The sequence below is a fragment of the Podarcis vaucheri genome (assembly GCF_965113315.1).
Source record: "Podarcis vaucheri genome assembly, chromosome: 15".
Classification (NCBI taxonomy): Eukaryota; Metazoa; Chordata; class Lepidosauria; order Squamata; family Lacertidae; genus Podarcis; species Podarcis vaucheri.
Genome location: NC_138753.1, coordinates 5,983,118 through 5,996,182, shown reverse-complemented (window position 1 = coordinate 5,996,182; position 13,065 = coordinate 5,983,118). Strand labels below are relative to the sequence as shown.

The 13,065-nt window shown below is 44.9% G+C and overlaps 1 protein-coding gene across 6 annotated transcripts in view; it reads left to right on the top strand.

The window, feature by feature from the left end:
• BCAS3 (BCAS3 microtubule associated cell migration factor) overlaps nt 1–13,065 on the top strand; it is a 466,426-nt gene that overhangs the window by 287,565 nt on the left and 165,796 nt on the right. The window lies entirely within an intron of this gene.

The following is a 13,065-nucleotide window of genomic DNA, read 5'->3' as shown; positions in this document are numbered from 1 at the left end:
GGCATCAGCCTCCCCCATTTTGTCCGCTGCAATACCCACAAAGCTCTACTGTTCCCTAAATTCCCCTGTAAATGTGTCCTTCACACAATTCCCAAGACTTAGGGAGGGGGTGGGGAGTGCAGCCTGTTTTTTCGCTTAAGCCCGAATCTTCCCTTGTTACAGGAAGACGTCTTGCTCAGAAGCCTAATAAACATGGACTATCACTCTGCTTCAAGCTTACTGGCGAGGTCTCCGCGCCGCAGACTTGATGAGTCGCCTATTATATATTGGCTGAGTTCAGCCAAATTTTTGAAATAATTTGAAAATCCAAGCTGTCTAAGAAATACTGATGCTTATAGTCAGGTGGGGCCCAGCCAGACGGCAGTCCAGCGTTGTGTCTCCTCTGTTATCCTCCTGAACATAATCAGGATTTGTCAGCTGAGGTTTTTTAAAAAAGGAAAAAGCTTTTTGTCGAAGTTGACTTGGACTTCAAAAAAGAGAGAGGCCTGTTCTGTGTTTTTCATTGGGTGGCGGGGAAAGAAAACTAGCCTGGTATCATGGCCATGTGTATGAACTAGGCATACTCTTTATTTTGCACCTCAGCACATCCACAAGCCTATTCAGCCCTCTTAAATGGACAATTATAACTGAATTTTCTACTTTCTCCCAGTGTATGACACTACTGATCTATTTATTTATTTTGCAAGGTTTATATACCACTTAAACCACAAAAGGAGCTGTGGCTGGGGTGGTAATGTGGCCTGGAAAGAGTCTTGAGGGCTAGATAGAGAGACTTGGAGGGGCACATTCAGAGTTCCTCCTCCCCTAGCTTAGCAGTTATATGAGTGGGGATTTGAGCCTGAGTCTTGTCAGTGGTAGCCCAACACTCTTCTCCAAGGATGGGGAACCTATAGCCCTCTGAACTCCAACTCCCATCAGCCCGAACTAGTTATGGCCAGTGGTTATGGGTGCTGGGAGATGAAGTCCAATAACATCCGGAGAGCCACAGGTTCCCCATTCCTACTCTACTAAAGCACAGTGCCTCTAGATCACTTTATAATAGCTGATATCTAATATCTAACAAGTAGCTCCTTTTCATTCATAGCTGGTGTCCCATCTCATCCATTCTTACCTAATGCAAATAAAACCATCACCACGTTTATAGCCCTTGAGGCTAATTCCAAGCCAATCAAAAGTGGGTATGTGGAGGTGTTTTGTTTTGTTTTTGTTTTGAACAGCATTCGTAGGTACCTTGTGTGACCCGTCTTTTTATTCTCCACGCCTGCCCCGGGAGACAAACCATTCATTAAATTGTAAAGGCTTTTTATATGAGTTCCTTGCAACACCAGGAGGCAACTGAAGCAGAAGGAATTCATGGAAGATCTCCAGAATTCATCCTCTGCTGATGTGGCCTGCAGGAAGGGAAGAATTTTCCTGAATTCATATGCAGGGGGGCGGGGAGAGTTTGTGACTCTCTTGTCTGGAGTGCTGTGAATGTGGACCGGGCTGAGACTCATTCACTTCACCACTGGGGAGCTAAGCCCTCTTTCCTCTTACTACCTTTGAAAAGGGTTCATTCAGAGTCAAATGCACATACATTTTTGTAGGAACTAGGAATGTCAAAGCATTCCATCAGAAACTGAAATGGCAGCAGAAATTGCTGCAATTCACATGTTTGTTGGAAACCAGGGACAGAAATCATGCAAGTGAATATGAGCTGGGGGGTGGGATGTTAGTCCACAAGCATCATTTAAATAATTGTGTTGCTTCCAGTATTGTTTTTGATGCTTCCCTTCCATTGAAATGCATTGAAATTAATTCCATTAGTTTTCGCTGTAGTGGATAGTGAGATGAACAATGCAGTTTTTAGTGGAAGCCGAACTGCAGCAAAACAGAAACAGAGCGATTGCAACAAATGCTGGTCAGGACAGACCACTTCACATCCTAGTCAGAACTAACCTTCACTTGCTGGCAGACCTTTCAGGCAACATCTATAAGCAGAATGCTAGAGTCTAGCTCACACCCACTTGCTTATAGATTCACATAGAAGAGGGAGAAATAGATGTATATCCCTTCACAATTGTGCCTCTGTGTGACAGGGAGCACCACCCAGACTAAAAGCAGCCCAAGGTTACACTTGCAAACTCTTCACATCTCCACGACAATTTTGCAGATCCTGTGTCTTGAGCCAATTAAAGAGTGTAACCAATTTCAGTAGGGAATATATCTATACCAGGACTGAAAACATGTAGTTGGACTACAGCTCCTCTCATCAATGTTGGTCATGCTGGGTGGAGCTCATAGGATGTCCAGCAACATCTAGAGCAGTGTTTTTCAGACGTTGCTGGTCTGTGACCCCCATCACCCCAGAGCTTTGGCTAAGCTGTCTGGGGGTGGTGGGAATTGTAGTTCAACGCCATCTGGGGATCCAAGGTTGAAGAACACTGATCTGAAGGGTCACAGCCTCCCTGCTTCTGACCTTGACCTATATAGACAGATAGGACATGTGACTCGGTTATCACTCCAGTTCCGCTAACTACTCGCTCACCTTATGAGCTGAAGATGCTTATGGGTCCTGGTTAGTACTTTTAAAGCTTGAGCCAGTTTTGGGATCAGGATCTCTTACTTGTTTGTTTTATAGGCTTATATTCCACCCAAGCCAATTAGGTAAATAACGCTACACAAACCATGTTGGGACAGTGTTACCACCCTAACTGAGGGTTAAGCTATTTATCAAAAAAAGGTCTGTGTAAGCAGAAGAGTTTTAAACAGGTGTCTTATGTAAGCAGTCCTTGCTTAAGAGTAATCTACAAGGAGTTCCACAGCCTTGGCACAGGTGCACTAAATGGCCTCAGTTTCGTAGAAGCAAGGCACACATCCAATGGCACCTTTAATAGTGCTTTTTGGTTGGGGCAAGGCAGTCTTTCAAGTATGTAAAGGTTGATGGGGGGAAATAATTATAAATTTACATCCCAACTTTCCTCTGAAGAGCATAGGGTGGCGTACATAGTTCTCTGTTCCAACCACCACTGCTGCCATTTTGCTCTCAAACCAGCCCTCTAGATGAGAGAGAGCGAGTGCTGGCACAGGGTCAATCAAGAAGCTTTGGGACTCAGCTGGGATTTGAATGTGGACCTCCCTGCCCTCGGCTAATACACTGGGCATTCCACCGCACCAGCTCTCAAAGGCCTCTCTATGCATGCCCAAGCCATGTGATTCAGTTCACAAGCCTAATTAACACTTTCTGAAACAATACATGAACCAGAACAGCCATCCCTTGAAATTCACACCTCTGAATTTTGCAATGCAGTTATCCAGCCAAGTAATGTGTGCAAATTTTTTTTTGCATATTCTAGGGTAAAGTGTACATGTGAATGCATATATTGGTTAAATTAACACAAAAAGCATTACATTGGGGAAATCATTTTGCAAAACTTGTGTTCACTAGGCAAAATTGCGTACAAAAATGTGTATATTAGGAGAAGTTTGTACTAAGATGCTAATGAATAAGCATCAGGTTTTTTAAAAAAGAAAATATTTATAATCATAATCTGATGTGGAAATGTGGAGAAGTGAACTTAAGGTTGGAAAAATGAGAAACTGAGAGACACCAAAATTGACAGATCTGCTCAGCACTCGCCTCCATCCCTGAGAGGGATGACTCGGTCCTCACTGATGAGAAACCCTCCGTGGTACTTGCAGTGTACATGTCCACCCACTGCAAATACCCCCAGCTACTCCTTGGAGTCTGAACAAACCTCTTCTCAGAATTGCTTCCTGAAAAGAGCAGCAGCTTTGCTGCTTCCAGCCTCCCTGCCTTCTTCAGGGGCAGGATGCACAGGTAAGTCTCGCTTTGTCTGTGCATTTGCTTTTTGGAGATGGGGGGGGATTGCTCCCTGCGCACGAGGAAACTGCAGCCTCGCCCGTCAGAATTTATTTGCTGGCGACAGACGAGCACGCGCAAACGTTTCGATGACTCCGGCTCGCCTCCTGCTTTCATTAGGTCGGGTGAGCCGATCCCAGATGGCGTTATGGAAATCGGCAAATGAAAACCATATTGATCGGCCTTGTGAACTAATGCGAAAAAGCTGCTCCGAAGGGGAAAAGGTGGAGAGGCGTGTGTGCTCCACTGTTCAACCCGATAGCCCCTTGTTAAGGCCTTTAATCATTTATTAATGTAAACCCACTCCTTCCCTTTCTCCTCCATTCCCTTTTCCTTTCCACTCAAATTACCACAGCCATAGAGCATCCTGTTCCATTTATCTTTTAATGTTTCTTTTATTTAATTTATTTTTAAGTTACATGTTAAATTTTATTACAATGGCAAGTGTGTGTCCTCTCTGAATCTTTCTTTCTTTCTTTCTTTCTTTCTTTCTTTCTTTCTTTCTTTCTTTCTTTCTTTCTTTCTCCCTCCCTTCTCCCTTCTGAAGGGCAGCTTCAAATGACTTGAGATTTTACATATGTGTTTGTTGCATTCGTCTGAAATGTTAGGGCCCCTGACCTTTTCCTGCTACAAACCTGTACAGAATTTCAAAGAACTTCATTGCAGGATTGAACCATAGCCTGTTTGAGCAAACTTAAATTTCTGTTGTGTGATTGAATCCCTTCTGCAAAATACTGATGGGCTGGAAGTGGCCTAGGTTATCGTGAGGGGGTGCATTCCGCAGAGTGATTGACTAACTCTGCAAAAGAAGGTACTCCTTTGTGTCCTGCCCAACAATATTGGGCTGATCCATCTATAACAGAGAGAGTAATAGCATCTTGTCCTAAATGGAGTTCTTGCAAAGATTATGGGGAAATGTATGTAAGCCAATTGGAGTTGTGTAAATGCTAATATAGAAAACAAAACAAAATATCCTGGTGTGTCCAGACTGGAGCCCGACCTATGATCCAATGGAATTTGGGGATTTGGAGAAGGACCGTAGCTCCATGGTGGAGCATCTGCTATGCATGCAGAAGGTCCCATGTTCACTCCTCAGCATCTCCAGGTAGGGCTGGGAGAGACACCCCGCTGGAAACCTTGGTGAGATGCTTCCAATCAGTGTAGACAGTTCTGAGCTAGATGAATCAATGGTCCTACTTGGTATAAGGCAGCACAACAACCCTTTTGTGAGAGGGGGATCAGGCTTAGAGACAATGGCTGGCCCATAGTCCACCCATCAAGCTTTGTGGCCAAACTCTCCCCAGTCTTATCCCAACACTCTCTAGTCACCACACTGATGTGGAAATGAGGTTCCCTTCACTCTGCTGCCATTGACTTCCCAGTAAAAGTGGGGGATCCTGTTGTGTAATTGTGGTTCCAGATTTTTTGGGGGACGGACGGACAGACAGGTCGTCCCAAGGGCAGGCCCCCAAAGATGTGCCTGATGATCTATTTCAAAAATATGTGGATGAAACATATTCTTTCTTTCCGTTTCCTTGAACACTCATGTCCAAGTCCACCCCCCACACTCTGCCTTCCACCCACCCACCCCACTAGGGTTTGTGTTGTGATCCAACCTTTCTGTTCCCTTCCAAAGGCTCCAAACATCAAACAGTATATAAATTACAGCCAGAAATCCTCTCTGTGACAGCCAAGTGGGTCTTATTTGTGACCAAAGAGCACAGCATAAGGAACAGCAAGAAGACTATGAAGAGCGCTCTCTCTCTCTCTCTCTCTCTCTCTCTCTCTCTGCATCTCTCCCCCCCCCCGCCCCCCGTTCCCACTGGGAGTGTTGTTTATAGAGCATTATAATTTATAACTGAAGAGAGTGGATTTAATTTCAATGGAGGGGGCTCGCCAGCAGGGCGCCGGCCGGCAATCATATGAATCAGCAAGCTACTATTGAATGGAAAGTATTCTCGCTGGCCACAAACGGACAGTGTTTCTCCTGAAACAGCTCCCTCGGTGCAGGAGGATGCTGCCGCCGTTCATCTATTTTACATATCTTACTCCTGTTTTAATTCTGCTGTTTTCTTAAAAGCATTTTCTCCCTTTGTTGCCACTCTGAAGCATCTCCTTTCCCCTCTCCATCGTCGTGCCCACCCCTTCTTTCTTTTCATTTCCTTATTTCCTAACCTAACATTAGAAACTAATTCTATCGCTGGACTTGTAGATATTCCAATCTGCTTCCCTCCTCCTTGACTCCCTTCTTTTTCTTTTGACACATGGTGCGTTGTTGAGGGTTTCTCCAAACTCCCCCCCCCGCTCCACCCTAAATCCTTTCATCATCTGATCCTGTGTACAGCAACTTTGTATGGCAACTGAAGTTAAAACATGCAAACAAGACTGTGATCGTCCATTAGCATTAATATTGTAAAATAGCAGTCAGATTCAATCACAGGAAGTTTTATTTAATCATGGATGTTTTGTGGAGTCTGGTGCATTTCTTAAGCACAAATGGGACTGGCAGAGATGCGGGGGGAGTTGAGGAGCTGTATGCTGGAGAAACCTTCAAAACTTTTGCTCGTTTTGAAATACGACCAAGTGGAGACTTTGAACAACTTAGGTATAGCAGCTGTTCAGAGTTGTGCACAAAATACTTTGATCCAGGTCAGGGGAATCATGGGAAGTATAGTCTGTTAAGATCACTGGGAATCTGCAGCTCTGTGAGGGTGCAAACCACAGTTCCCATAATTCTTTGGGGGAAGTCATGTGCTTTCAATGTGCAGATCTCCCTGCAACTGCCCATCACCCCTGACTATTGGTCATGTTGGCTGGGGCTAATGGGAATTAGATTTTCTGGGAGGAAGAGAAAATATGTTTCAGTTCGCGTTCTAATGCAAACACGACTCAACTTGAAGCACACCCAACTCCTGACATTCATACTCCTTTCAATTTTGTGTACACTCCTCCAATTCTCCCCTCAAATGTCTGAATTAAGGGATAGTGGTCAGAAGAATACATACATTCGTGAAAATAGCATTGAAATTACATGTGAGTGGGATTTGCTTACAAAAATATTACGTTGGACAAAATTGCATAGAAAATAGTGCATATTAGGAGAAATGTGTTCTAAAATGCTGGTGAATTTTCAGGAGGACTTAAAAATATATATATTTGCAAACCAATGTGGAAATGTGGAGAACTGAATTTAAGGCTGGAACAATGAGAAACTGATGTTGAGAGATTTGTCACATGGCCTGTCATCCTTCCCTGCCAGCCATCCTAATCATCTCACCCTCCCAAAAAGCTTTGCCCAGCCCCGTAGCTCATTCAGCCGTTGCACCCTCTCTCCATTTCAGAAAGTGCCATTAAAAATATATTGTGCATATTAGAGGATATCCATATTAGGGGAGAATGTGCGTAAAATGCATAGATTAGTAAAAACAGCAAACAAAAAATTAAGGGAGGATTCCTTACAAAAATGTGTATACTGCACAGTATTGCATACATATTCTATATATTTTTCTGTGTTAGGAGTAACTAATTTAACTGTACATTTGTGCAGGGGGAGCTTTTGCTTTAGATCTCGGGAGATTGCTGTGGTACTGCTCTATAAGAGGGGTGGGAAACCTCAGGCTTGGGAGGGTCTCAAATATGACCCTCCAGCTCTCCCTTTCTGGCCCTCAGGCTCTCCCCAGGATACACCTCCTCTCCTCAGGCCACACCACTCACCAACTATATTTCACACCCTCCTAGAGGGTTTTTGCCTACCTGGAATGTGTCTTCATATGCTGATCCTGGATGGAAGATAGAGTAGTGTGTGTGTGTGTGTGTGTGTTCAGAAAGGTAAAGTTTACATTCATTGCTCCACCTACTTTTGCCACTGGCCCCACCCACCGCTGGCATGTGGCTCCCAAAGGATTGCCCAGATGGGGATGCAGATCTCTACACAATTTGGTGCATGCAAAATTCAGTTCTAGAAAGCAGGCAGAATCCATTCACATCCTTCTCTTGTGCTTTGGCGTTATTGTAACTGGAACAACGCAGCTACAAAAATTGGAATGGTATAAGATGCTGTAAATGAGTATGATGATTGCCACATATCGAGAACAAGAAAGATGCAAACCACCCATGCTTTTTTAAAAAGAGGAGCCCACTCATTAAGGACTCCCGCCCGTTTCCCTGCTGCACTGTTGCATTACCCGCTTAAAGACTGGAATTAATTCAGAAAGGCTGTGTGCTGAATTTTTATTTTTATTTTATTTTATTAAGCTGAATTTTATAAGGTGGCTTATGACTGTGTAGCACCACTTCAAGTTACAAATGCACATGCGCTTGTGGTAAACCTCACTCAGTTTATTGGTTGCCTTTGATGAAACTCAGCAGCGCAGCAGCATTGCAGTGTGTTCGCACCAACATGCACCCAGCTAAACGTATGAGTATTTGTAGAGCCATCAGCATAGGCTGAGATAACACACAGAGACCCTGCTTTCGATCTAAGACAGGGTGGAGAATCTTAAGGCCTCTCTGTCTGGCCCTCGAGACTCTTCCCCAGGCCACACCCACTCTCCTTAGGCCACACCCATCACTGGCCCTGCTGCACCCCCTCCTTGAATGTTTTTGCTTGGCTGGAATTTGTCCTGGAACTATGCCTTTTGCTTGCCTTGTAAAGAAGATAGAGAGAGAGGCATGCATTGAAACTAGCCTACCGTACAAAGGTAAAAATTGCATTCATGACTGTGCCCCCTTTCACCTGTGGCCTCACCCACCACTGGCAGGTTGTGTCCCCCCCCAAAAAAAAGTTGCCCAGAAGGGAACGTGGCCCTCAGGTTGAAAAAGCTTCTGCACCCATTATTCAAGAAATCAGGATCTTCACGAGGGACAAGGAGTGGAGAGAGAGCTGTTTGAGAAAGCCTGAATGACGAGCTGGATTTTTGTCAGGGGTTTAAATGCACTGGTGGCAAGAGCAAATGGGTAAAGGTAAAGGGACCCCTGACTGTTAAGTCCACCCGCGAACGACTCTGGGGTTGCGGCGCTCATCTCACTTTACTGGCCGAGGGAGTCGGTGTTTGTCCGCAGACAGCTTCCGGGTCATGTGGCCAGCATGACTAAGCCTCTTCTGGTGAACCAGAGCAGTGCACGGAAATGCAAATGGGTACCAGGAACTAAAGAATTCCCCAGGAATAGAGCAGTGGAAGGAGGCCCTCATTTGGAAATTGAGAGTTTTGAAATGAAGCATGAAGTTCGGATGGGTGAGAAGGAAATCTATAAACTCATCTCCTCCCGATCCAATTTTTTATAACTAAAGAAGATTAACATTATGAGGCATCCTACCCTCTTTGTCTGCTCAAAATGGTGACCTTTATCCCCCAAAACAGGGGTCTGTTTCAGTCCCTGCTCCCTGCACTTGCTTCAGTTTTGATGTGCTCTGGCAGCTGAGCAAGGCTAATAAACCGAGAGAGGGCCAGCTGGCTGAAAGGGACAAATTCAAATCTTCTGACCTGCACAAGTAACATGATGCCCATATTCCTTCATTTAGCATAATTAATACATTATATTTCCACTGAGTTTGATAAACTAACACATGGACCTCTTCCCCTCTCCACCACCAGCACCATTTCTCCTTTCCCCTTCTCCCTGGTGGCCTCTCAAGTAATGAATCCTGGAGATCTAGTGTTTAAATGCTTTTAAGACCTAACAGGAAATATTGTGTCTTAATAAAGCTAAGATCCAAAGTCCCAGTTGGGCCACTGCGAGCGAGGCAAAGGGTTGTCTCCGAGGTGGCATGGCACATTTTGGGACCGCTGCCCAGTCAGACCCTTCAAATTCTCATGAATATGTTATGTCTACAATCAATGGAGATGTGTTAAGCATTATATAGCTGGGTTTCCCTTGACAGAGTCTTTTGTTGTGTAAAGAGACAGCATTGTCTTGGAGGGCTCTGGGACTTGAACCAGGAGCCTTGGGGTCAGGAATCTGGCCCAGAGAGCTACCTAGATTATCTGTGGTCAGGCTAAAGAACCTTCTTTTGGCACAGGAGGGAAGAGAAGGTTCCATATCAGTCCCTGTAATTAGCATGAGGACTGCCAGGTCTCCTCAGGCTCTGAGCTGTGAGGGGACTCAGAGGTGACACCTTGCAGGTTTGAGGGGGAGCCTGATGGGGCAGAGGATGGCACTTGGCAAGGGCCCCCAAATGCACTTGCCGACTCACCAATGGCAAATGGATCTTTTAACCTGGCAAGGGCAGCATCAGGGAGATACCCTGCTTTTGTCAGGAGAAGTGGAGAGGACCTTGCTGATGCCACGTTGAGCCTCAGTACTTTTCCAGCGTCTTTCAGCTGGAGCTCAACTAGGATGGCCCCAGCCCACCCACCTTTTTGCTTTAAGGATGGACGTCATCCTTGTAATTTGGGTGCAGAGCTGCCCAAATTTGCCTAGATTAGAAGCTTTATCAAGCTACCCTTTAATACGGGGCAGGGAAACGTAGGCCCTCCAAATGCTCCTGGACTACATCTCCCATCAACCCCAACCAGCATGGCTCATGGGAGTTATAGTCCAACAATATCTGGAGGGCCACAGGTTCCACACTCTTTCTATAATAGGAGGTGCCTGGAGGGCATTTCATTGTGCCAGTTGATGTGGACCTTCATGGCTGGGATTTGAGATGCCGTGCTCCGAATCAGCACCAGGATTAGATCAAAGTATGTGCCTTGAATTGCAACCAGAACCACATTGGAAGCTGGTGAAGATCTTTTAACATGTTTGAGCAAAGATTGAAGTAACTGCCATCATTTGAACCAATTGAACAGGGATGGAGGGTCTTTTTGTCCCATGAGCCTGAGGTTCACCACCCCTGCAGTTGGAAGTTGTTAAATAGTTTTCAAGGGCAGCCCCATGCACAACACATTGCAGTAATCAAGTCACTTTAGGCAGAAGACCGACTTGCAAGCGATTTCCTATGACTTAGAAGGCTTATCTCTTGCACACATCTAGAGAAGTATTGGTGGGGGTGGTGAAGGGAAACCAATGCTAGTAATACCTTGGTACATATTAATCTTTCCATTATGCTCTCGGTTCTTCTGTGTGAGCCCCTGCATTCCACTGTCTCTTCGTTCAGTAATTTAATTAGGATGGCGACTTGGAGATCTTGCAGCCGATTAGAGGCCGTGACTTGCTTGAGAGATCAAGAAAGCAAATTGATAAATGTCAGAGCAAAGGTGGGCTGTGTGGGAAGAGAGAAGGGGAGGCAGCCCTATGCCTTTGGCTCTGAATGAGTGATCAAGGTCAGCTCTGGTTTGTTAACATATTCTGGGACCCCAGTTCATTATAAATAGCACCCTGGTGGTTTGCCTTTGCCCCTGAAGATCACAGTTGAGATTTACCAGTGAGCCTTCTTTGTAGCTGGCCGGAGATGGGAGAGAGGAAGCACTCCTTAAAAACCTAGAAATCAAACTCTTCTGTACTGAATATCTTTAAAAGGCATTTGTGTTTTCCCAGGGCTGGATTGGCCCAATATATTTTGCCACCTGAGGCAGAGGACGAGATGGCACCCGCTCCATTCCAGACTGGTAGCTGAATCTTAGTTGAGCACTAGTGATTGGATGCTGTGCATTTAGGGGCATCAGTCTAGGCTAAGAGGGTGAAGGGGAGGTGAAGAGGGACACACAGCTTCAACATCTCACTGTCATTGCCCACCCCCTCTGCCTCACTCTGACTAATGGTAGGACTGCCCCGTATATATATTGAATCATCAGGATCTCTTGTCCTAGCTGCACACCTCTGCCTACTTTGGGCATATTGTATTCTGATTGGATATGAAGTGGAGAAATCTTCCATGGGACAGTTCTTCAGAATCTTCTGTGCTGCTCTTGCCCAGCTCCTGTTCATATCAATGGGGCTCACTCAGGAGAACCTCCCAGTAAGATTATCTCCAATGGGTCAAATCAAATAATCATGTGTACCAAGAGTGAATTCGAGAGCCAGTGTGGTGTAGTGGTTAGGAGCGGTAGACACGTAATCTGGTGAACCAGGTTCGCATCTCCGCTCCTCCACATGCAGCTGCTGGGTGACCTTGGGCCAGTCACACTTCTGTGAAGTCTCTCAGCCCCACTCACCTCACAGAGCGTTTGTTGTGGGGGAGGAAGGGAAAGGAGAATGTTAGCCACTTTTGAGACTCCTTCGGGTAGTGATAAGGTGGGATATCAAATCCAAACTACTACTACTACTACTACTACTACTACTACTACTATTCTTCTTCTTCTTCTTCTTCTTCTTCTTCTTCTTCTTCTTCTTCTTCTTCTTCTTCTTCTTCCTCCTCCTCCTCCTCCTCCTCCTCCTCTTCTTCTCTTAAGTGATGGTCCTCATTACGTTAGCCACAGCATCACTGCAAAAGCAAACCATGATGTGCCTAAAATGTTCATGTGCTAATTTATGTGTATAAGCCCAAATTTTAGAAAGAATTGCTTTAATTCCCCTAGTGGCAAAGACCGTGAGCAGCTAACCTGTGTGCCTACTCGGTCTCCAGTCAAGGTGCTAAGTGCTGATGAGGGAACATCAACCCTTTTGACTGCTCTTTCTTTTTCTGCTTCTTATCTTTAAAATGGACTTGGACCTGTCTGTCCTTCAACTAAAGCAGAGGAGGCTAACCTGTGGCTCTCAGTAGGTTTTAGAGGACAGTCCTTTGTAAAGTAGGACATGAGACCACCTTAGAATCCAGCCCAAAAGGGCACCATCCACAATCAAGAGGCAAGTGGCAGCAGGCTTAGGGAAATCTCAGGCCTTGAAAAAGTACAAAAAAAACCCCTTTAGAAAAAAAGAGGTCCCTTATAGGGATAGAGGAGTAATTTGGTACCATCAGGAGTTTAATGTGAATCTACCTTATTTGCAATTTCCAAAGTCATGGGTGAAGCAAATCATAGCTCTCCTTCAGATTTTGTGTTGTGGTTCTCCAACCAAATAATATGTATGATGATGTGAATGTTTGGGGAAAAGCATGCCTAAAATTGCATATATTTCTGAAAGTAGCTTATTAAAAGAGCATTCTATTAAGGCAAAAAATTCTTGCAAAAAATGTATCTTAGACAGAATTATGTATATTAGGAGAAATTTGCGCTGAAGTGCTGGCTAATTTCCATGAAGACTTCTTTAAATAATAAAAAAGCAAACTCATGCAGAAATGAGAACAATTGAATTCAAAACCAGAACAATGAGAAACTGAAAGA